General features: G+C 37.9%; 1 long non-coding RNA gene across 1 annotated transcript; it reads left to right on the top strand.

Annotated features, from left to right (window-relative positions):
* Positions 1-1,186: 1,186 nt before the first annotated feature.
* Positions 1,187-18,360, top strand: LOC135326769 (uncharacterized). Its single transcript, XR_010387027.1, has 3 exons — positions 1,187-1,240; positions 1,715-2,298; positions 18,283-18,360. It is a non-coding gene; the product is annotated as an uncharacterized LOC135326769 (long non-coding RNA).
* Positions 18,361-22,357: the final 3,997 nt, after the last annotated feature.

The raw sequence follows: 22,357 nt of genomic DNA on the forward strand, positions 1-22,357 counted from the left end.
AGTTTTTTTAATTAGTGATACAAAACTCTGGTCCAGAAGGGTCTGGCATTAACTCATTTTAAAAGCACACCTTTACAGTTTGAACCATATTTTTAAGCAACGGCTACTGAGAGTTAGACAAAAATGCGTTGTGCATTATGCTGTGTACAAAAAGGAGACAAAACTATCCTTTTTTCCCCCCAAGCCACGGTGGGAAGTATTGCTGACCTCGTCCTTAAAAACCTGCAGGATTGTTTATTCATCAGTATAGCATTACTACACTGGTAAGAAATTCCGTATAACATCTGCATATATTGAAGATTTTTAAAAAAAATCTGATATGATTTTAGATCCGCATGACCAGTCACGTGACCTGCTTGAGGTTGATTAGCACCTTTCAATACATATATATTTTTATATATAATAGATCTTTTTAAAAAACTTCTAACAATGAGCTCATACAGAAGCATGAGCATGCTGTAACGAGATGACAGATAAAGATGGGGTTGGATGACTTCTTTTTGCAGCAGACAATATGATTCAGTTTGTGCTCAGTTTCACCTATAAGGGCAAAGAGGAGAGGCGGAAAAAAAACCAAAAACCAAAAAAAACCCCTCTGTCAGGTAGCCACTTGTTCACAATTTCCACTTGAAGATTAATCCATTTAAAAATGTTCCCCAAGTAGAAACACAACAGTATCATCCAAAATAGCCTCTATATAAACTTCTATTAATTTCTGCAGCGTCTGCCTGGCACCTCTTGGCTCCTGAATTTTCAGGCCCTCTGTTTATTTATAAATTAAGGCACCACAACTGAAAATGTTAATATTTGAACATCAGATGCTGTGGATGAAGGAATGCCGAAGACCTTCTATAAGAACCTCCATAAAAATTAAGTAGCAAAGCTAATCTCACATAAGGGATGAGCATAATTTATCCAAATCTCTTTTTGAAACACTGAAACATTTACAATTAGTCTGACATTTGTTACATCTTAACTCAATTTAGCTATTGGAATTCTGTTGTATGTATTTTTTACAAACCTTTGTTATTTGAAATAACTGTAATTTCTGCTTACTGCAGTTTACTCATCCGTATTAGGAAGGTCTTTTCTATAACAGATAGGATGTGTTATCCCCTAGAACATGCGCTGAACTATGACAGGTATTAGTGGGAGTTCTGCCCCCCCATGGCTGGGGGCGCCGGGCCCGCCTCTGAGCCGCGCTCCCTCACGGAGCCGAGATCCGCTCCCGCTGCCTGAGGTCCCGGGCCGCTGCTCTGAGGGCGCCGATCGCGGCGCGCGGACGAGGGGCCGTTGGGCGAGGGGGGCCGTTGGGCGAGGGGCCGCTCGGCGGCCGTCCGGCGTCCAATCAGCGGCCGTCCGGCGTCCAATCAGCGGCCGTCGGGTGCCCGGGCAGCGGCGGCTGGACGCGCAGGACTGTCGCACGGCCCCGAGGGGCAGGGGGAGCAGGGCGCGCAGGCGGGGGAGGCCGAGGCCGAGGGCAGCGAGCCGAGGAGCCCGGCGCAGGACGGCGTGGGGGCCGGGTAAGGGGAGAGAGGCGGCCGCGGGGCGGGGCACGTGGGAGTGCCGGCCGAGGAGAAAGGCAGTCCTGTAACGCTCAGGCGGAGGAGAGTGAAGGGTGTTAACGGGGCTGGGAGGGTAACGGGTCTCGGGGCGAGCGGCTGGCACCGCCGTGCAGTGACCCCGTTCATCTGTAACTCCTCTCCCCTTACAGGCTGTTGCTTGCAGTTACCGTCCTGGCGTCAAGAGGCAAACCCCCCAGTGTAGCCTTGTTGTGGGCTGCTGGCTTCTCCTGAAGCTCGGGAGGGAACAGAGGGGACGTCCTTGCCTTTCATGTTTCGTCAGCCCGACAGCATTTTGGCTTTGATTCCATCTTGCTCCTACCTGTTCCTGGACAGTGACGGGGAGGAGAAGAGGCACTATCCCACCATGTCCCGTTACAGCCTCCATAATCTCCTGGACTGGCTGTACGGGGGGGTGGAGCCCAGCTTTGCTGGCAATGGAGGGCCAGAATGCGCTGCCTTTCTCTCCGGGCAGCAGCGTCTGCTGGAGAGCTTGGTCTTCCTCAGTGTGGGTTTTGTGGAGATCCTTCTGTCCCTGTGGAAGCTGAGGCAGCTGCACTGCAGGGAGCTGGAGGGTCATCTGCTACAGCAGCCCCAGGCTAAGCAGGAGAGCTTGGGCAAAAATCTGCTACTGGTGGCTCTCTGTCTCATCTTTGGGCTGGAGGTGGGGTTCAAGTTTGCTACCAAGACTGTCATTTACCTACTGAGTCCATGTCATGTGGTCACTATGATGGAGGTAAGGCCCATGTGTGGTTACCAGGAAGTTTGCTTTAGCTTTATACTTGCAAGGCAGTATTTTTATATAGTCAGTTGTGGACCAAAAGTGCATAACAAGGGTACAAATGTCAAGAATTGATATAAATTTTTAATAATGATTTAGTTTTTAATTGGCCAAACTGAAATCGATGAAGAAGCAAACGTCAAATGAAAATACTAATGTCAAACTTCCTGCTTGGAAAGGCAAAAGATTAGTTACCTTTACCTGATCATTGCTTCAAGAATAGAAAATGCTGTTTCCAGTGACAGTAGTGGTAAAATTTGCACCAAATTTAATGAAAGCAAGGCTGTTGCTAACAGGCTGATGTAGTTCACTGGTAACGTTTTCAGGTAAGTTTTTTTTCAGGGATGTGAATGTGTTTTGTGAAGTTGTTGAAGAAATGAATTACTCCTCGTGCAGAAAATTTTGATACTGGCTTTCTAATTTTAAAAGCTGAATGGTAAGGAGGCCAGTCTTACCTCTGTCACATTTATCTGTGGGATGAAATAAGTGGTCTGGCTGAATACCTGTGGGTACACTGTGTAACTTAATGACTTGTGTCTAGCTTGCAGATGCACTTTAATATACAGTTTGTGTAGCGGTTGGAATACTGGAAATGTTCATAAACAATTATTGAACTGTGATATCTAAACCTTATGAGCTCTATTTTCCAATGGTCCTGTACATGTACCTAGAAGTCACCTTCACTGAGAATGTAATTATTTTTGACATCTCCCAAACTCCTTTATAATTTTGTTTAATTTCTCTAATGCTCTAGCCTCAACACTGGACAATTTACAAAATTTAAGCTCAAGAATTAATAAAAGAATGTCAAAAAGACTTTCATAAAAGCTGCCATGATAAAAATATCTGTCTAATAGCAATAACAAATAAAAATCAAACCAATGTAGTTCTTACTCTCAGTCTCCCTTTGCAGAAGGCAAAGGATCAGGGGCAACTGATCTAGGCTGTATCAGATCAAGCCAGTTCTTACTTTCACTCCTGGAGAGCATTTTCTGAAAAAGGAATGGTAACATTGTTTTCTTGTAGTACCAGAGGTCTAAGGGAGATGGGTATCCATTTAAGAGGGGAAAACCAAGCTCTTTACAGAAATATGCAAGACATTTATAGCAATTAACTTGCTGTTCCAGAACTTAATTAGTAGGGTATGTAAATTGCTTAGCAGTGATGCAACGTTAGCTCATAGGACTATAGGACGCTTGCTGCCCATAAAGTAGTAACAATAGCTGTGCAATCAATTAGTCAATATTGGTAATGAAATGGAAAACATAAGTTAGGCAAGAGCTGTAGAAATATTTGAGAAATGAAAAGAAATGGAATGTGGCCATATTATTTTAACTCTTAATATTTACTGGAAGATTTTCCGATTAATTCTCTGGATTAGAAGGTAAGGTTAGATTACTGTTATGACAGATAAGTTTAGTTCCCCTGATATGGTATTATGATATTATGTTACAATAGTAATGTGATATTTATTATAGGTGTTCAGAAAAAGCTGGTATTTATGCATAAATCAGGGAGCTACTATTATTTAGCTCATTTATTAATGGTCTTCTCCGGGAAGACAGAGATTTACCTTTTGTAGCGAGGCATGGGCAACTCTTTTTAAATAATGTCTTTCAGACCACAGTTGCAAACCAGTTGTGGAGCATGTTTAAATCTATGCTAATAACTAATTGGAAATTAGTTATTATACAGCAGTTTATTCTGTGAAATTCAGAAGATGGTATGTCAGCAAAATGCAGAAGTTACGCCTCTTCATCTTTAAACAGCTGCCTTAGGTATAGGCAGGCCCATGTTTAATGTCGAGCATGAAAACAGTTGCAAAACAACAGCGTTCAACAGAGAAAACAAGTTAGATAACAAGACTGATGTCTTCCATCAGCAAGAAAAAATATATACGGTTGGAATCTTGTGAGTTTTGTTCTTCTGCTCTGAGTTTGCTCAAGGCAGCAGGTTGGCAATGAGATATATGAAAATACAATGTTACCATTTTCTTCTGTTCTTACAATTGTTTGTACATAATCCTGCTGCTGGGCCTAAACAATAGGATGAACAGTGGTAGGAGGTGAAGAGATGAAACGTGCTGCAACATTTGAGGTCACTGAAAGGGAAGCCAACAGTAGCTGTTGGTAAAGGTCTCTTCTTGCACTCGATTTCTATTTTCCTTTTCTAAGCTGAGACTATTTCATCTCAGAGCAACAAAGGCTCTGGGCTGTAAGCCAGAAATATTTGGAACTGAAAACTGCCCTCCAGTTTTGTCTGCATAAAAGCAAAAGTCCTGCTTTTGAATGACCTAAAAGTGAAATGAACTAACAAAATAAAATGAGACTTAAACCTTGCGGTGTATTTGAGTAGACAAAACTGCATAATATAATGGTTACTGAGTTGTGCAAATAAATGTGTTTTGTTCAGGTGTCTAATTTCTGCATATCACTTACGCCAACCAGTGTTCAAATCAAATCTCCTTCATAAGCAGGAAGAACTAGTTTAGATGTGTCATCAGAAGGCTAAAGTGTTGGTCAAACGAACATACTCGTTTAAACTACCAAAACAGTTCTCTTGGTTAATCAGATTCAGAGAGCTTGTTGCCATCCTGTCAGCTAGTTGAATCATCTAGAAATAATACAGTTTATTTCCACACCTGGACTTAGTTTAGGTTTCTTGCTTAACTTTTGGAGGAAGAATGACAATGTTGTTTTTTCACCTGTGATGTAAGTGCAGCATCATTTAAAAAAGGGTGGGGGGAACCGAAACTATTTGTTTCTTGATAAGCTGCTTTTTTTTTTTTTTTTTTTTTTTTGGATAAAGGTAGAATGGGAATTTTTGTAGTATCTTTGACAGCTATCCCACGGGGATGGAGGTGTATTTGTGCAGTGCAGTTATTTAGTTGGTGTGGTGTAGCAGGAGAAATGGCCTCTATAGAAAGTAAGAATTCTGTTATAGCTTGACTTTTTTTTTTTTTTTTTTTAAGTTCTTTCTCTACGTGGAGTGCTCTTACTGAAGATGATTTGAATACCTCTTAAAGAAAAAAAAAAAGAGAAAAACAGTTATTAAGACTGAGTATGTGATTGGACCAATGATACTGCTGTAAACCTGGCATGAAAGGGTATGCTAAAGGGGACACATTTTAAGACCAGTAGTGTATTGCAATCCTGTTTTTCCTTGTATAGCAGGAAAAGATTTACCATATGTATAGAACATACCTTTGGCTGGAATAGACTGTCCTAAATGCAAAATTTATGTCCTTAAGAAAATGCTTTTTAGGAAATAGTCACACATTGCTGGATGGTTCTATCAAACAATGATCTTTTTAGGCAAAGGGAACTAAATTAAAGGGAAAGTGGGGGGGGGGGAAGACAAGGGGAAGAAATGTCTAAAATATAGGGGAGTTGAGTTTCACGCAGTGATCTTGATCTTAGAGCTGAACTTTGTATAATTAAAATCACTGCTAAGTACATCTGTAATTTGATAAATAATAAATCCTATGTTCACTATTTCCAGTTTTAGCTTCTTTAGAGACCTGGAGCCTTCCTGTCCTCTGTAAGAGGCTACTGTGTTTTTTAGAAACAATGGGCTGTTTTTAGAACGTACGTAATAAATATAGCTTGACTGAGTCTGCATCATTTGGGAATCTGTCCCAGCGTATAATTCATTAATTCTCTCTCTCTCCCTCCCCCTCCCCCTTCCTCCCCTCCCCCCCCCCCCCCCCAATTTTTTAAACATTGGAAAAAATCTGATTAGGTGGTCAAATGTGATTTTTAGGTGTGATTGTAAATTTAATTTTCATACACTGCTCCTAAATATCTTTTAATATTTGGAAGAGTCCAGTGTGTGTGTTTTTTATATTCTCTCTCTTCAAAACCTTGAATTAAAAATCTAGGGTCATTTGTAGCCTGTTGTTTGATAGTGGGTATGAAGAACGTTTGATTACATAAATTCAGTAAATATTTATAGAAATGACACTAAATAATGGCAACAACTGTATTGGGTAATGTGAGCAATAGCCTGCATGTAAAAGTTTAATGAGTTATGCAATTTTTAAAGGGCAGCAGTATTCTAAAGCAAAGCTATTTTTTACAGAGTTTCATTCACTGCTGCATGTATTATGATTCTTGGGGAAGATATAGAGGAGTGAAGGCAAAATTTCCTATGACAATGTAAGCTCTCCAAAATGTAAGGAGATATATATGAGCATATATATGGAGCATAGTATACCTTACAGCTTATTCCCAAATCAGTACATTTAGCAGCTGTGTGAGCCTGTTGTAGCAAGGTCAACAATCCTTTCAGTGGTCTGAAATATTATCTGGTAGACATGAAATCCTTCATTTAAACTTAAGTGGAAGATGTGCATAATCGCAGCTCATAAACATCAGATGATGAAGCATGCTGCTTGTCTTCAGCATAAAACAAGTCTTTCTTTCTCTAACTGCAAATTAACTTGCAATACTTCCTCTTAAAGCTGATTCCTGGAAAGGAAAATCATCATAGTGTGTGGTGAAAAAGGGCAGATAGAGAACAACTGAAGCACCGAGAGCACCAGTATTTCTTGGCGGCAAGGCTTATTTCTTGCCAAAGGGTGTATTTCACTGCTAGAAGGATGGCAGTAGTTCAAGGGGCACAGGTATGTTGTGTCATGTCATGTCATGTGGTAAGGGTTTGTATTTATTCAGATTGACAAGTAATTAGTGCCAAGTGAATTTAGTTGTTTATACTTTAATACTTTGGTAGTTAGTGAAATGCCAACTTAAATTACCAGGAATATGGTGCTATATGCCTTGGGGTTTTTTTGGATTATGTCACTGTTCCGGTTTCTTTGGCTAACATGATGTTCTATAATAAAAACAACTATTACATATGTATCATCCTGATGTTTTTAAAGATTGCCTCTTGCTCCAGAAGTACTTAGTATGGTACATGGTGTTAATTTTTTAACATAATCAAAAATCATCTCCAAATACCTTATTAGTGAGACTGAGAAGAACAGTACGAATCTCTGGGTAATCACAGGGTAATCTCTGGGTAATCCTGCAGCTTGGAAAAATAGAAACTTATTGCATTCTAGCTTCTCTATCAAGCCAAAAACTTAAATTCTCTTAATTCTCTCAGCTAAACCCTCTTAATTCTATCAGCTTCTGATGTTTATATATAAAGCAGGAGTATTCTTGATTGAGCTCATTAATAAAGCGTTTTTATGCAAAAGAAGGACTAACCTATAACTCTGAAGTCCAGGGAAATAAATGTAATAAGCCAATCACTGAAGATGTAGTGGTTAGTGATTATCTCCAAAATATAATTCTCTTTGCCAATATGGAAAACAAATTATGGATTTTTGACTAGAAAACGTTGGTGGGACTGCAGGTGACTCGTATTTTACTCGGATATAGGGCTCTGCAGCGAGTGCTCAGAAAACTGGGAGAAAAACATTTCTGTTCTTCAGTACTTTGTCCACCTGAAGAAATTACAGAAGGTATAGATAGATGCAGTATTGTGAAAGGACTGAGAGTAGTTGAAACTCAGCTTTGTGGACAAACTGCAAAGGCAAGTATGGATGGTATGTGTTTTAAGGTATGATGTACATGACCATTAAAAGACTAAAAATTTTTAGAGAACAAATCTAGGAAAAAAAAGCCTTTTCCATACGGTATTGTAGCAGCTATGAGGTAGAAGATAAGTCATGTATCAAGCTAAGTTTATAGTTGTTTGCATAATTCTTCCTTCATAACAGAACTTAATTCAGTTTGGACTGATCCCTTATACGTATGGTAATTGTGAATGTCGGTGACTGTACTTTTCCTGAGAATTAATTGAAATCCTATGATCTAAGATAGTTGCTCTCTGGGTAAAAAATTAAAAATAATTTTATACAGTCAACTTCTAAGTTGTGCTCAAGAAAAAAAATCAGTGTGCTTAAGACTCGTTTTATTATCATAATTATCCTGACATACTCAAAAGGTACTATTTTGAAACTTACTTTTCAAATCCTACTAGAATAACATCAGCTGTTTTTATTTCATCTTTTAAATTAGCTCTGTAAACTCCAAAAAACAGTGTAGACTGGTTTCTTTCATATCTATATTTTGTGTTTGATGGCACTCTTTAATGGAAACCTTTTTCATGTGCAATGCCATTTTGACCTTTTTTATTATTATTATTTTAGGCTTTGGGAGGCACTTACAAGGTGTCTCTGCCCTGCCTGGACATCAGTTTGGACAAAAGCTATGGGAAGTTAATTATCTGAAAGTTGATCTTGCAGTCTATCAAATTTGGTTGCCATTGGCCAACAGGATCAAAAGGTAGTAAAGGCAGAATGCTTGTATCTGTACAGGCGATGAACATAATATTCTATTTTTAGGAGGGAAAAAAAGAGTCTAAATGAAATTGAATAAAGTCAAAGAACTTTTTGTAAAACAAAGTCTAGAAGAGGTAGCCCAATAAAACAAGGAAAATATAAGATTATGCAGAGTCTTCAATAAAACTACCAATAAACTCCCAAATAACCTTCATCTTCCCAAATCATTGTCCACTATCTGCATATCTTTGCCAAAACTTCTATTGAGGCTGAAGATGCAATCATCCCCCTGTATTGGCCAGGAAAGAAAAGCTAGAAACATTCAGTATACCATTCAGGTTTTAATCTACAGAATAGCCCACAAGAAAGTTAATTTTAATGTTTGTAACAATGTATGATTTTTTTTCCCCCTAAAATATCAATAATTTACTTTTTTGTGATATTAGGCGACATTATTTTGCTTTTAGAACAGAGGAACAGAAAGGTTGAAACTGAAGTGTCCATTATTGGGGGCAGGGGGAAATAAAGGAGGAGAGAGGCAGATTATATGATCAAGTTACTGAAGACTTGAGTTTTAACGCCTCGATGAATTAAGGTCTTTTAATTCTACAATTGTCTTCATTTTAGCATTTTATTTTTTTCAGCTTCCCTGATCTTTTAACATTGTTTCCTTAATGTCTTCATGCTTTGTTGCTGTGGCAGATTCCCTGAAAAGCAGTTTAGTTTTTTGGAGGGAATATTAGTAAATTTATCCTTGTAACATGTCAAATATGAAAGAGCTGCATATCTTAGGAAATGGTATATAAACAAGGTTTTTTTCAGAATGTGCTTTTTTTGTCTACTGAAGGAATAAATGTATATGGTCCTTAAACTGTTTCATCAGCACAACTGAGGGATTGGTGAACTGTGACAATAAAAAGGTATTAGTGACTTGAGGCAGAGTAGAGCAAGAATATGCTAAAATGGTTTTGCTTCTGTAGGAAGCTGTGATATGAAACTTCATGCTTTGCATATGTAACAAAAGTGAATAGATATGAATATGCATATGAAAATCTTATTGGGAACATGTGAGCTTTCACGGAATCATTGACAGATGTAAATGCAAGTTAAACCTGTAGTATTTTATTAGGAAGTTGGAGACTTGAATATTATTTTTCTAGTCAGCATTTTTTTCTTCTCCCCCAGATTAGTTTCTTATTGTCACCTTTTGCTAACAGCATTAAGCTAGGAGTGGGGAAGGAAGTAACCCACTACTAGTGAAGGCCTAGTGCAGATGGTGATTAGAGGAAAAGGAAGAAAAATAGCCTCAGTGCACTTTTTTTCCCTCTGAACTATACCTAAGATGTCATTACTAATGCTGCTGTGATACACATAGGAAGACCTGAGTCCTATGTTAATAATTAATCCTAAAATACGAGAAGTCTAGAAAATCTTTCACCTAGGACTATATAATGGAAGAAACGGAGTACAGGTTCTTCTGATAAACAAGCTAAGCCTATGTAAGGGGAGACTAACCTAGAATGTCCCAATGAATATATATATATTTACAAGACATTACTTAGTCTTTAGAGTAGAAGATGGAAATTGTTCAGCTTGCTACACCTCTCTCATCCCCAGGTTGAAACTGGGAGGTTGGAAGGAGGGGCAGGCAGCTTCAGATGTTCCCAGAGTCTGTTTTGTGTAACACAGGAACCACTTTTTACTGTAGTGTTATGTAATGCTTTGCCAGCAATGTTGCTTTGAATTGTGAGTACTCTTAACAATAGATTAACAGTTCCACAGGACAAATTAATTAATCCCTGAATCCATCTGACAGCTGCAGAAAGGCAACTGTGCTTCTTATGCTGAGAGGTTAAGTACGTTTTAATTGTTGCTGTATAGCAAGGAGAATGTAACAATCTCTTAGTGTCCGTTCTCTTTTCAGATTTGGCATTCTAAAAGATCTTAACCTTATCTCCTGATTTGTCAAACTGTATTTATGAGTTTTAAAGAGTTGCTTTTTAGTAGGCACACAGATGGCTTCTAAATGATATGGCTGCTTTGTGCTGAATTGATAATTAATAAAAATGATCAACATCTAATTTACAGCCTTGATTCGGTATCGAGGTTTATGGTGGAGTTATTAAAGCATATTACTTTCTGATAAGAAATAATAGGTTGATTGTTTTGAACTTATTTTAAAAATGAATTCTAGACTTAACAAAATCTTCTTCACCTTTTAAATTATCCAGCTGCTTGAATGTTCCTTGCCTTATGTTTTATCATTGTAGGGGGTAAATGGATATTTTTCACGTTTACAGTGAAAGCCAATGTACTGTAACCTTTTAAACATACCTTTTAATCTCTTTTGCTCTAGAGGGTACTTTGATACACCTAAGAAAGAGTAAAGGCTTTTATTTAGGTAGAGATTGAGCAGAGGGTTACCCTCCTCCTCCCCTCCCCCCTTTTTTCTCTTTTTCTTTAATTCATTCCAGAATTTGGTCATGGATTTTTCATATTGCTCTGAATGTTGCAAGTAGCAATTAAAAGCTAACCTCTTCATTTCAAAATAGTGTATTAAAACAATCAATTTATGACCTGGTTAATTGAGCATGACTGGAGTGTTTGAAAAGAAAGATACATTTCCAGTCTGCTGCGGCTGCAACCAGGCACTAAATCAAACAGATGGCTCACAGAGACAGGCAAGCTGCTGTTATTAAAGGTAAATGAAATCTTCTGTGCTGCATTTATGAGACATGAGAGTTTTACCTGTAGCATGCTCAGGCAACTTTTGCCAGAAACAACTTTCCTTGGACTTCTGTAAACATTCCTATCTATGTGATGGGTGCTACTTTGTCTGAAGCTTAATCTGGAATAGTTAGTTGCGTGACTTGTTCTTTCCTTCCCCTTCTGCCTTTTTGATCATCTTCTTTTGCCGTTAGTTTATTTCTGATCAAGCAAAATCATCTTTCTGCATATCTGTCTCTCAGTAGGACAAAGATTAGTAGAAGACAAGTGTTTCATGACAAGTTTTGACTATACTCTCTCCCTCAATTCACCAACTCAAAAATAATGTCATTAAAATACTTCTAAAGGGAGCTTTAGGTGTAATATTTTGAAGAGTGTTGGAATATTTTGGAATCCAAAACTGGAGAGGCAGCCAAGTAATAGAAAAAACCCCAGCTCTCCTTACTCATAGTGCACATGGAGTGGCACAGTAACATTAAATAAATTGGAAGGTATCCAGGCCTAGATATTTGAAAAGATATTTTACTTCAGTTCAGATACATTATTGCTATTATACTCTTTAGTTGCATCCTTTTCAAATGAAAGATTGTGCTTCCCTTTTGAGAACAGCTCTTGGGATTTTTAGTAGTCTTGCTTTCTGAAATGCTGATTAGTCAAACTAGTGGTGGAATGTGGCTTTATCAAATGTCAAAGAAGCGAGGAACCATTAGACAAACAGACAAATGGGAAAATTTGTGGCTGACATGAGAAATGATTTTTGAAATGGCAGTGTTCTCATAAACCTTTTGGAGCTTGTAAAACAAATCTATACCTTCTCATCAGTATCTGAGAATTCTTCTAGACTTGACTCCAGCATGTATCATAGCCTTTCATTTTAGAGATTTAATCAGCTGTTTTTAGGATCTCAATTGTAGGCTAGTCATGCCTTATAATGGCAAGATGGGGAAAATGCTAGCAATCTTCCTAACGTAGTAAATTTTAGCTACTATAGGTAGTAGCCTGGTAACATATCAGGACATTTACATCTTGAAGTTTGAGTTTCTCTCAACATCTGAGCATGTTGGATTTGTAATAATGCCATTTAGGAAAATCTGCTTGCATCAGGGACTTTTTTTTTTCCCCCCTCCACCAAAAGTGATTGATAGCAAATGTACTTAAGAGGCACTGCTGGATTAAAAAAACAAACAACCCTCCCCCTCACCCAATCCCTTTCCTTTCTTACCATGTCCAATCTAGCAGTACAGTTAAATGGAAAATGGAAAACTCCATGTGTCTGACTGTGTTCTTTACCTCTTTCCAACTCATACGGGTGCACATGCACATTGCTGAAGTCTAGATTTGCAAATTGTGAAAGACTGTTTAAATAAAATTATTTCCATATGAACTGGAAAAATCAAATAATGGAAACCTTGAATATCTCAAAACTGATCTGGTAATTGCAGCGTAAGTAATGCTTTAAAGTGCAAGAAGTGAAAATACTATTAGGGGTTACCATAGTGCATGCAGATTAGAAAATTAATTTGTCTTAAGTGAGCTGTCAGGTTAATGTTAACATAGTTCATTGTGGTTTCATAAAGTTGCAGTCTTTTGTGAATTTTAGGTGTTTGTTCCAACATTAAATTTGTTCACACTTTGGAGATGTGGGTGCATTTTAATATTTTTGCCATTAGGAAAACTGATATAATCAATAAAAGCCCCCAAACTTGCTGCAAAATACCACTTTATTTCAGTGGATATCTAGCCTTTTTTCCATGCATGTTATTTTTGACTTTTACCTAGAGACATTACTGCAATGTCAAGGAGTAATTTTTTTGTAAATTCTGACTTCTAAAAATGCATTTATAAAAAAAAAAAAAAAGAATTACCTGTTTTCCCCAGTTCCTTATTCCCTCTGAGTGGTTATGCTTGCTTCCGGTGATTAAAAGGGAAGGAGCTTAACAGGAATTTGTGGAGGGCAAATGTAATACTTTGTGATATCTACGTATTGCTATCTTCTCGATCCTGCCAGGAAATTAAAGGTAGGGAAGGCATACTTTGCAGAATATTCCTTTTGGACTAGCTGACAAATGAAGAGTTGGCATACATTACCATAGGAATAGTGAAGACTGCCTTTTCTCTCTCTGTGTTTTTTGCATGGGAGGAGAGGACTGATACACAAGGGAGAGAAATGTTCCATTGACCTCACTTAACAGTGGTGTGAATCCTAATAGACTTTGCTGTGCTCACTTCTTAGAGAGAACAGTGCGTCTAAGTCCAAAGGAAGAAACATTTTGCTCTAGGTCATAATGTTTCTATCTTTTGATCCCTGTGCAGCTCTGTAGTCTCTCACATGATCCTGTCTGTCACTACAGAAGTTCTCCTCGATAAATTCATGCAATATTACCTTGATAAGGTCTTCAGAATAGTCCTTTTACATACAGGCTCTACTACCTACCACAGTAATGCAGATGACTAATAAATTAGATTTAAGAAAATAATGATCGCTGCTGTTTAAGGAGCTCAGACATGATATTTCTTGGAAACTCCATCAAATACTGAATGATTGGATCACATACATGTTCACTCTATACAATTTTTAAGCATATTAATGCAGGGGGGGAAATATCCTTTTCCTTCTTTGCAGTCTGTCCCAGAGCTGCAGATATCACTTGGAGCTTTCTCTTCTTTCTCAGTGCATGGTTCAAGAAATGCATTATGGAACAGGCTGATTCTCAACCCAGTCCTGGGTTGGTTCAATGCAACCATGAGTTTAGTCTCTTTCAGGTCTCCTCTCAGTAGACGAATAGCTAAGCAGTGCAATCCTCTCCCTTACAGTCTCCAACTTCTAACAGCCCTGGTGACCCATCATGTGTTCTGGTGTGACCTTTGTATTTGGGCTTGTGCAGAGGGAGTGCTGCTCATGCAGTTCTTCGTGCCAGAAATATTTCCCATGGGGATGGACGGTACTTATGGTCTTGCAGAGCAACTAGGAATTTGACTGACTTTCTGACTTCTGTTTTCTTCTGGGTCCTCAGGCTTGAAGTGAAGTTCTGTTTGCAGATTTACCAGTGTTTTGAATTTCTTTGTAGTTTATTACTTGAAAAGAATCTCAGAATCTCCTGGTCCTGTGCTGGTGAAAGATTGAAATGCTGCTTTCTGTCTCTCAAGCATCCTGACTCACAGTGCTGTGCCCACGTAAGGAAACGCACAGATAACAAGTCCTAAGACCACCCATGATTTTGTATCCTCTCTTTCTCTCGCTCCCCTCAGCCCAAAATCTTTTTCAGGTCGAAGATGCTTGATGTGTTAAATTGATCCATGTATGGAAGCTATTCAATACATTTTGATCATTCTTGTTGACTTCTGTAACCCTTTCCCAAATCTGCTGTCTTTTGGGTGGGTGGTGTGTGTGTAAAAGTGAGAGGGAAGGGAATGACCAAAACTGTGCCCAGAATTCAGCAGGTCAGACAATGAATATTTTATAGCTTATTTTTCCTCTCTCAAATGTTACTTTGTACATTTTGGGCTTCCAGTTAATTCTTTTGTCCTTCTTTTCCTTTGTAACACGTGAAAATATAATGGGTAAAATGAGGAGGGATATTGCGGTTGTTTCTTAGCTTTTTTCTAAATTGAAAGTTTAGCTGTTCTGCCTTGAATGTACGCAATGATGATCAGATAAAAACGTGTGTGGAAGAGCCTCCTTCAGTGTACTTTAAAATATATGTTGTCTCGTGTCTGCAACGTGCCAGCTAGGATGGGGGCTATTATCTCTGCTAGTCTGAGCAAGTAAAACCTTCAGAGTTTTACCAGGAACACAGAAGCTGGGTACTCTTCACAGCCATGTCACTAACTTTATATGATATTGTTCAGTTTATAAGACTTAGCTGTTTCCTACCTCAAGGCTAAGGACTGCGTTTCCAGTATGACAGTGAAATGTAATATTATTATGGAATGAGTATGTGAACACTCAGTACGTTAGAGCTTATGAGCGTGTCTGCTGTGAACTAGGTATTTTCAGGCTGCTAATTACTATGTGAGCTGAATGATGGTGCTCTCTAACATTTAAATCTACTCTGTGAAATAATCCTCTGTAAATCTGCTACAAAGGGTCTGTAAAACATTCCTTTTAAGAGGTTGTGAGGTTTATTTATCATGGAAAGTAGGTATTTAGAGAGAAAGTGCTTGATATTAAATTGCTAAAGCTGAAACATTTGAAGATCTGTTTCACTATCTTAAAGTTTTAACATAAACATGCCAGTTAAATTCCCTGCTATCCTTCCCAAAAATGAAAGACAAACACATTTTTCTGAAAGATCCCTCATAACAGAGGGACTTGCATGCTCAAAAATATTTAATATTTCTTTTGCCATCACAAATCCGGAAACTGTGTTTGTTGCTGTAGAGCTGACCTGAAAATGAGCAGCTGTGAATCCTGTTCTCTTCTTTGCCTGTCTCTGAGGCAGTAAAGTATTTTGGATTAGGTTGATGAGTTCATCTCAATCTTTGTAACTATTATGACCATACTTTTTTAATACTTGCTACTGTTTCACCTCAATGGTGAGATTCAGCAGGTACATTAAGATTCAGCTGCTACATAGAGTTGTACCCTAGTTTTTCCTCTGCCGTTCAGTAGTTGGAACGCTCTGCAGTGTGTCAGAAAAGTGAATGACTGGTGTGATTAAGACACATTTCTCTGTGTACACAGAGAAAAGCATTTCAGTTTGTTTTTGTTTTTTTTTAAGATGTAGGAAATAAAAAGAAAAAAATGAAATCTGTACTGGAGGAATAGAATTTTCTTCATTTAAGTATGAACAGTACTTCAAATGAATGTAAGGAAATCATAAGATACCTGAATTTAAAGGTTCAAATGAACTAGTGGGACTCTAAATGCCGTCTCTCCTTCTGTTAACATATATCATGGAATGTTTAAAAAGTTGGACTTTTTGAATATATACTTTGAATATATACAAATAGCATGGGAAAAAACAGGTATTATAAGAGACCACAGAAGGGAAAATTTTATGGTCCACGACAGAAGGGATATAGTCCACAGTTGATGAAACTTTAATTGAGTTAGTAGACAGAGTCTGTTGCAAAAATATCAAATGACAGAATGATGAAATGTAATTAGTAAGTGTTGGACACTTTTCCCAGAAGCCATATGGGCCTTAATGTGTAAGGTGATACACAGACCTCACATAAGATTTTGTGGGTTTTTTGTTTTTTCCTTAGCAAAGAAAGCATCCACTAGCAGATTGTCATCATGCATCCATTGTGTTCACTTACTCTTTAACCTTCCTTGATGAGTAGAAATGGCTTGCTTTTTAAATACAAGACTTGAAAGAAACTCTGATTGGCTTTTAGGAGCATTCACTAAGCAAATGTCTTGAGGTTCTTTAAATTAATTGATGCCTTTTTCTTGCTGTGCCTCTATTAGAGTTCTGTATGACTAAGGAAAAAGATTTTTTTTCCTGTGAGTGTATGTGTACATTCTAAACTGTTATTGAGACTGACGGACTTGAATTAAAACATACAAGTAATTTGATTAGAGAAATAAATGGCTGTATATTAGGAACCTGCACTGGAAATAAAATATTTGAAATGTGCGCATCTATTCATATGGTAATAACAGGCCCTTTCAGGCACAAGGGCTGAATAGAATGATGCAGCCTTCAACCTTTCGATTGTTGCTATAGCAAGTACATTGCCTGCTAGTAATTAATTTGAACATCCATCAGTTACCTGGCCAGGTAGGCCCTGTAGCACTTCAAAGAAATAGGTTTGTTCAGTTTATCCAACTTGTCCCCAAAGTGGACATGTTCTTCAAATATTCTCACTTGGAGTGATTTAATGAGTTGACTAGTAGCTTGGCAGTGAAATAATCTATTGTGCACTTATTTTAGAAACAACAGAAAAAAGCATGATCCATTTTTTACTGAAATACTTTCTCTCAGAGAGCAGACCAAACTAGGAAGGAATTCTTCTGCCCCCCCCAACCCCCCATAGTGGACAATATTTTTTTAAAAAAAAGGGGGGGTAGGGGGTTAACACTGAACACTTGCACAGTTTTTTCTTTTTATCCAGAGTAAAACTTGCTGATATGAAGTGTTTTAAGTTGCTGTGAAAGTTAGATGGGAGATTGTTGCTAATCAACAATATTTTATTACATAAGGATTTAAACCAGGTCGTATTTATGGTAGGAGTTTGGCCTGCGAAGAGAAACAAATATATACTGCTCAAATTGCATTAGGCTACTTTTTGTTTTAGGAAATAGATAGCTAATTACTGGTGAAATTTAAACAGTACTTCAAAAATACTCTATGGAAATAAGGCAACAAATGTATTTAAAGATGACTGCTAAGGTTATCTATAGAACGGATACTGAGATATCCTCTGGTCATGGTAAGGTCCCTGCTGTGCTGAATACTAAGCATTTATGATGACAATACTCTCCTTTGCTTCAGCAGTGCCGGACCCAGTCTTGAAGATCTAATGTAAGATGGTTGTCTATAAAAGCCTCTTAGCACTTCCCAAAGTAAGGCTATAGAGGCTACAATAGTGAAATGATTGGTAATACAGTAATCTGCTTTACAAAAGCCCTGAGAGAGGGAGAGAGAGAGAGAGAGAGATCTATATATAAGTATATATATATTTAATAATGAGAGAATTTCAAATGGACTAGAACTTGATTTGCTTCTTAGGAACTGGCAGAAGCTGAATCCTAGATGCTGCTCATACTGCTTAAATCCTTGTATATGTAGGTAATGTGAGATCTTTTAATTTGTTCATGATTTTGAGTCTTTTCCAGCTCTGCTGTAAAACAGTTCTTCTAGTAGAAGTGATCTGTCACATACAGAACTGAGGAAGAAAGATACACAAAATAGAGTTTAAATAAGATCGTATCATTAATTTCTTTCTTTTTTTTTTGCCTAATGTTTCAGATTTTTCTTCTTGACTGTCCTCCATGTCGGGTTGCAATGATTCTTTTCAGGTAATGCCCCATCCTTGCTGCATTTCTGTCTACTTGCATGGTGTGCTTAGAAGTTGATTGTGGCTTAAGTCATAAAATAGTAAGATACGCATCCAGCCCTTAGTTAGAAAGACATACTGGCTGGACTGAATGATGAGACCTTGAAAAGGGTCATGGCTTCAGCTGTGGGTGCTGAGTCCACTGACCCTTGTTTCTTTTGTACTGGTGGTGGTTTTGGTCTCACAGGCAACACCTATTCGCGCAGTAGTTGATGAGAGCACAGGTGTCCTTCTACAGAATAACCTATGGGCTTGTTAAATGTATGTCATGTGCCTCGTACTTTCTGATTATCTTCACTAAAAATTAGTAGCTGATCTTCATGGAAGGCCATATGTACAGTATGGGTCTATTTTTTAAAATGTGGAGATAAGTTAAATAGTTAAAGCAGATTCCTACTGATTTGGGTATTTCTCAAATGTGTGCAATCTTTTCTATAATATTGCTTATTGTTACTAACTTTAGGAAGTGGTCTAATGGACTAGTGCAGTAGAGTCCAGTAAACAGCCCATACTTTTTATAGGTTCTTACCTATAGAGTTCTTGCTCTCAAAGGCCCTCTCTCATGTGCGTTGCATGATAGGGGTACAGCTAGTATATTGTGAGGAGGGTCATGGGACTTCCCAGACAGAATGATAATCAGGAATGGCTGTAGTTGCCACCGTGACAGTTCACTCGGCTCTTTCTTCTCTTAGTCTAGGCAGTGACTGGAAAATATGATGCTGGGGGCATGCCTCATGAATTGTTTTGGAGGTGCTACTGTCTCGCTACAACTTTTTCCTGCTGCTCCTTATTTGGGCAGGGAGTAGGCTGAATACAGAGATACAGTACTAGTGCCTCTTCATCTCAGAGAGCGTGCAAAGTAAGTCTGGTGTCTAGGAAATCCTGGATTTACTATGCATTTGCAAAGGACTGGTTGCAGGGCAGAGGCTGCAGTATTTGTTCTTTTTCAGAATGAGCCTTTCTGTTTTCTGACGTCCTGACATATAAATGACATTTGAAGAACTGTTTTGGAATTGTAATACCTTCCTCCCCCGCCCCAAGTTACTTATAAACTTTGTAATTTTTAATAGAGTTTATGACAGGCAGTGGTTGTAGAATGAAATTTATGCTTTACTTTGTCTCTTATATAAAGTAGACTTAAACAGTACTGACCTTACTTCTGTAGGTCCTGATGCAACAGTGGTTCAGGGAGAGATGACTGAAAGCTGTATAAAATAAAATACAGCACTGTAATTTAAATACTACTTTCTTTCCCTGTTCTTTGCTTGGGATTCTCTGTTGCATCTTTACAAATATAATTCTTTTATTTAAGTGACTCAAAAATCAGACTTCTTCCAAATTCCCAAAGCTTTAGTTTGATGTCATGTACATTTATGGAGTTGGATGAAAGTAAAAACTTTCTCAAATGTCTATTTTAAGCTCTGAAAGCAAAATGAACAGCAAAATTTCAACCATTTAGCAGCCTGGACCATGAACAGGATTAATATGAACAGGATTAATATGAACAGGCAGTCAAAACCTTCTAGGAATCCAAAGCTCATTATAGAAAGCAGTCCTACTTCAGGAAATTATTAAAATGTTTATTTAAAGAGAGTTCTTATCCTGGTTATTGCAGTGAACAGTGGCTTTATTCAAATTAAAGCCAGCAGAATTTTCTCAAATTTCCTGCTACCTTTTATGAAAGATACACTACATAAAATACTACATAACTATACATAACATGTACATATAACATACTACATAAAAACTTTGCATTTCATTTCTAATCTGTGAAAATAATATCTCATCTCTCTTCTAAGGTTGCAGATGCATATGTTAAATGGGGCCCTCTTAGCATTGCTGTTTCCTGTCGTTAACACGCGCCTGGTGAGTATACTATACCTTTCCTTCTCCTCGTGTATTTCTTCCTACAATACTTTCTCTAGAAAGGTGCTTGAGCTGTCTTTAGAGGTGGCTAAATTACACAGATTTGGTTTAGGAGCTATACTTCTAAAATACTAAGCAAGTTTTGATGGTTAAAATTTCTTGCTGCGTGTAAATTCACTGCTCATGGAAAACTTCTTTATTCCCATATCTTTGTTTCTGCAGGTATTTCCTCCCTCTCAATTAAATTCAGCAGGCTACATACTATTTGCATAATGAATCGGAGTGATCTATAAATACCTGCTGGATTTGTGTATTGAAGAGATATCTAAGACACTGAGAAAATGATGGGATGAGAGTGTTTCACTCAAAGCAGGTAAGTTAGCTCTTTTGCTAAGATCTTTCTGAAGTACTAGATTATCACTGAGTTGCTTCTTTTACTGTGAAGAACTTGCTGTTTTGAATATGGCAGTCAGATTACTAACACTTGCAAGTAGCCGCCTTTCTTCATCCCAGACCCTTTTGTAAAGCTATCTAAAAGGTGTTTCTTCTACATTGCTGGAGCAAGCAAACTACTTTCTGAAATGCATTTTCTTTTTATTTGTAAGTATTATTTTAATGATGTCTGAGACAACACTATTGAATGCCTGAAACTGAAGAACTAGTTTCTTTTCAAGCAGATGCATATAAAACTATAAATAAAATTTAAGTATAAAAAGTTTAGACTTCAGAATGGCTACGTTGTGAGATGGAGCTGTCAAGTGTGTTTTCTTTTGGACGTCAGTTGCTACGCTGCCGTACCTTTTGTCCTTGTGTTTTACAGGGTAAATTGATTGTGGGGAAAAAAGTTAATGCAAAAAAATAGTTTATATCTTTCACATGATTAGGTTAATTCTAAAGTCTAAACCCTTTTGTAGGGTGGCAGCAAGTGCATTCAGGAATGTAGTTGTAGCATCATATCGTAGCTGGGGTGGGCTTAATCTAGGAAACTTTGGCAAACAAGACCAGTGAAGTTGCAGCAATGCAATTTGTGTAGGCTGCTAATACAAGGACATATTCAGGGTTCAAGTTGTATAGTTGGTGCTGAAATCTCTGCTGCCAGTTTCAATGTTATCGGTACTGAAGCAAGCTAGATTGTTAGTAGATGTATGCCGGTCAGCATCATTTAAGCCTTTGAATATGCTATAGATACAGTCTTTATTTCAGCCTGGTGGCAGCTATTAGTCCTACAAATTATAGTTTGAGTTAGATTTTTGCTTCAAGTTATTTACCTCCAACAACAAGCTTTTTTCCTGAGTGAAGTCACATAAGAGCCCTCCTATGATCAAAGTGAACGCTGAGTAAATATATTTGGCTTTAGGAAAATTCAGTCTGTTTTACCAGGTTGTAAATTCCTGGTACAGGTCACTAGAATGGATCCAAAATACTAGTCTTTGATTTACAAGCACAATCACAAAAACTTCCATGTGGAGAGTTAATAATGTGGAGAGTGGTAGCGTAGAACAAAGTTCATTGTCCATTCCACCCTGATCTTTAAACTGACAGTGAACGTGATAGCTTTGAAAGCGGCTTCACAGGATAGCATGTGGCCCATGGTTAAAATGACGTAGTGGGAGACTAAAAAACTAGAAGTGGGTACACATGAATATGGGAGATTCCTCAGGCCTGGAATTTGCCCAGTGTTGTTGGCGTCTGTCACCTGCTCTCCCCCCCAGATTAGGCACAGCAGGGTTTCTTCATCCAGGTTTTCAAAACTGCTACAAATTTCCTGTCTTCTGGAAGAAAAATTAGCCTGTTGGTGTCCCTAGTAATACTCAAACCTGTCGAGAATTAATGCTAAGAAAAGTTGTCCTGAATCTGAGCTGGATAAAATATTTCTAAGAATTATTTTTAAGAGTTGTTATGCATGCACATATGGGTGTGTGTGTGTGTGTGTGTGTGTGTGTGTGTGTACGTATATATACATATAAGCGCACATGCTTGCTCATTTTCTCAGATTTCAGTGGTTTCAGTAGTATAAGCCTAGAGTTCCTTCAAGATTTAGTCTTTTAGTCCTTCCTAATCTGGTAACTACACATATTCTTTTTCATACTAGAAATGTTTATTTGCAGTTTGCAATTGTTT

This window comes from Dromaius novaehollandiae, unplaced genomic scaffold, assembly GCF_036370855.1.
Source record: "Dromaius novaehollandiae isolate bDroNov1 unplaced genomic scaffold, bDroNov1.hap1 HAP1_SCAFFOLD_129, whole genome shotgun sequence".
NCBI classification, from domain to species: Eukaryota; Metazoa; Chordata; class Aves; order Casuariiformes; family Dromaiidae; genus Dromaius; species Dromaius novaehollandiae.